The following is a 3,540-nucleotide window of genomic DNA, read 5'->3' on the forward strand; positions in this document are numbered from 1 at the left end:
GTAGAAAAGTGTTGCCAGGTGATGAATTCTTTCTTGACTCTCCCACCATGCAATTCTACTGAGTCAACATTAAGGGCTGGGGACAACAGCTATGGAGGATATTTAAAGAGAAAGAGAGGGAATAGGGGGACTGCAAAGAATACATTCTCCTCCTCCTTCTGATGGTCTCCAGAGTACAGAGAGAAAAACACCAAATGTTACATTAAAATGGTTTCGTCAGAGTCCTTTGGGGAATATTCCAGTGTGTACCTTCTCAGTCCTGATATGCCACCAAGCCCCAATGGGGTGTGCATCTATCAGTTCGGTTGCATCAAGAACCACCATGAGTGATAGGACAGGTTGCTCTAGGGTTTAGGTCATCAGAGAACATGGTTGCCAGTCACCGGTCTGTGAAGGTCTTTTGTCCCCTTGTCTGCTCCTAAAGTCACGTGTGTGTGCATGCTGGGAACAGGACTGTGTGTGTGGAAAACACTCTGTGAACAGTGGCTGTTGTTATTACTGATGAGAGCCTCTAAGCAGAGCCCTGTACGGGGATAACCTTTGCCTTTCCAAGGTCCCTTTACAAAGTAGGAGTGTCTGGAGCAAGTGTTCGTTGCTATGAAAAGACAGGGGCTCTTAGAACATTAAAGTCAGAAGAGAGCTTAGTGGGGCTCCAAATGTCTGCTCACTGGCATTACCAGGGAGCTTTTTGATGCACTGTCATGGTCTACAGTCCCAGCCTATCAAATCGGAATCTCTAGGCAGAGACTTGGAAATATGCGGTCAAACAATCTGAGATGGTTTTGAGGAGCTGTCACACTTGCGAACCACTTCCTTGAATTCCTTGTTCTTCCTACTCATGTTTTAATACTTTAGGTGGTTTGTAAACACCTATGTACCCATTCATTGATTTAAGCCTTCTGTATAAACAAAACATTTACTTTCTCTTACTTTAAGAACCATGGAACTGAGGAAGAAATCATTGGTATTTCAGAAACTCACAGTTTTTGGAAAAGGAAACTTTCCTCTCAAAAAGTAATTATGGAAATTTCATAAAAAGGTGGAAGACTTTTGAGGAGAGTCAGACATAAAAATTACATTTACAAATTGTACTTGGAAGGAATTATTTTAATTGAAGCAGCAATTCCCAAGCCTAAATCCCATAGCTCCAGTGGCCTCAGAATGTTCATTTCATCCTTGTCAACTACTTTCTTTTCTGATATGGCCTAAATATGCCACTTAACTAACAATTTGACTATTCTAACTATTTCTACTTAATAGGTGCTTCTTGGGGACTATGCATGTGGATCCTAAGAGGTGAATCTGTGCAAAGAATTTCATCACCATAGCAGGTCAGCAGGTAAATAATTTTGGGACTCATGATGTCTTTGGCACTCCCTTCTATGTCTAGGTGAAGGGCCATCTTTCCAAAGAAGAAAATATCTCCAGCATGTTTGAAGCCAGTCCTATAGTTTGGCTTTGTTCATCCATTCATCCATTCCACAAATATTTATGAAGTGCCTGCTAAATGGCAGGCACTATGGAACTAGAAATATATTGGTGAATTACACTGACACAGTCCCTAACACATTAAAGCTTAACAGTACAGGGAAAGATAGCTTTTGTAGGGGTAAGTACAAGTGTGAATCACATTGCAAAGGGAGAAGCAGTGGACATTATAGAACTGTGACCCAACACCTTAATTACAGACTGACGCCTGTAATCTCAGCACCTTGGGAGGCCGAGGCAGATGGATGGCTTGAGGTAAGGAGTTCGAGGTCAGCCTGGCCAACATGGTGAAACCTTGTCTTTACGAAAACTGCAAAAATTATCTGGGTGTGCTGGGATGTGCCTGTAATTCCAGCTACTTGGGAGGCTGAGGCAGGAGAATTGCTTGAACCCAGGAAGCAGAGGTTGTGTGTAGTGAGCCAAGATCACACCACTGCACTACGGCCTGGGCGACAGAGTGAGACTAAAAAAAAAGAAAAAAAGGGAAAAAGAAATGAGGATGGGAAAGGACTTCTACCTTTTGAGGAATGAGTCACAGGTATTTGTCTCCTGGTGTTATCAAATTGGAACATATGAAGAATTAATATGGGCTATGTCAGTGATGTCATCTCTCTGATAAGAAATAATTGACTTGCCTACTTTGACATTTATTAAATATAACCATTATGTGGGTAAAGTTGATGGGGCTTTTCCACATGTAAAAAGTTAATTTTAATGCAGGGAGTCAGTGATGGGAAGTATGGTTAGGAGGCTATTGTAGCAGGAAACAGGACCCTGAGACCAGCAAATACACAGTGAGTGTAGACAAGAGCATGCCATGGTGTCACATTTCAAAAATATTAATCATGTGGTTTTAGTCTCTGTGTTTCTCTATAGCTCTTGGTGCTTCTCCATTCATGCAGCCTGAGCCTCCATATTAACTGCCTTCACAGAGATTCAGAGACATGAGTTTTGAAGGAGTTCAGGAAATGCCACCCCAAAATATGATGTTATGGTGTGTTAATTACTTTGAAGTAACTAAGTAATTACACATGGGGAAAAGTGATGATAGGCAGAAGCTTTCTTGAAACCTCCCTTATTTACCTAATGATAGTCCTCCAAAAGAAACTTAATAGTCATGAATCCTCTCCTTAGGAATCTCACAAAGCAGGGAAGATTGGATTGTATCACAGGAGAGAAGACTGGGGGTCGACACCACGGCCAGACAGCCTTTGCCACAGGCTGTCACCTATTCTTTTGTTTTTGAGATGGAGTCTTACTCTGTCGCCCAGACTGGAAGACAGTAGTGCGATCTCAGAACCTCTATCTCCCGAGTTCAAGCAATTTTCCTGCCTCAGCCTCCCAGGTAGCTGGGATTACAGGCATGAGACACCAAACCAACTAATTTTTTGTATTTTTAGTAGACACGGGGTTTCACCATGTTGGCCAGGCTGGTCTCAAACTCCTGACTTCAAGTGATCTGCCCACCGCTGCTTCCCAAAGTGCCAAGATTACAGGCATGTGCCACTGCGCCTGTCCTGTCCTCTATTCTTCTGAAGTCTTAATTGTCTTTTCCCCAAATCGCTTACTCTTTCCTAAGCTGCCTGCATCCCCTGTTCCATCTCCCCTGTGAAGAGCATGTACAAGCATCCAAATCTCACCGGGGTTTGGGTATTCTCTTAAATTTGTACACTTTTTCTCCTGTAATTCTGGATACTAATAATTTCTTTCATAGACTCAATGATCTAAAGCTCAGAAGGCAGAGGGAAAATTTTGCCTCCTCCGCTGTCTCTTCTTCGTTTTGGGTTCCTATAGCGTAGGTCTGGGAGGAACAGAAGGACTGGAGTTGCCTACGAGGGAAACACTGTGGCTCCTCATGCTGGAAGAGATTTCCCGGTATGGGGTCACTGCCTGTTGGCTGTGAGGCTCGTTTTTCACCCTTCTGCTGCTCTGGTTTCTGTCTTGGGGTTGATGCCTGCAGACTCCAGCCCATTCCCCAGGCTGTCGTTTTTGGGCAGGTTTGCCCAAGGCGAGGCATAAACGTTCTGTCTGGGAGTGAGAGGAGAGAGTTAG

The sequence above is a fragment of the Cebus imitator genome, unplaced genomic scaffold (assembly GCF_001604975.1).
Source record: "Cebus imitator isolate Cc_AM_T3 unplaced genomic scaffold, Cebus_imitator-1.0 Scaffold63, whole genome shotgun sequence".
NCBI classification, from domain to species: domain Eukaryota; kingdom Metazoa; phylum Chordata; class Mammalia; order Primates; family Cebidae; genus Cebus; species Cebus imitator.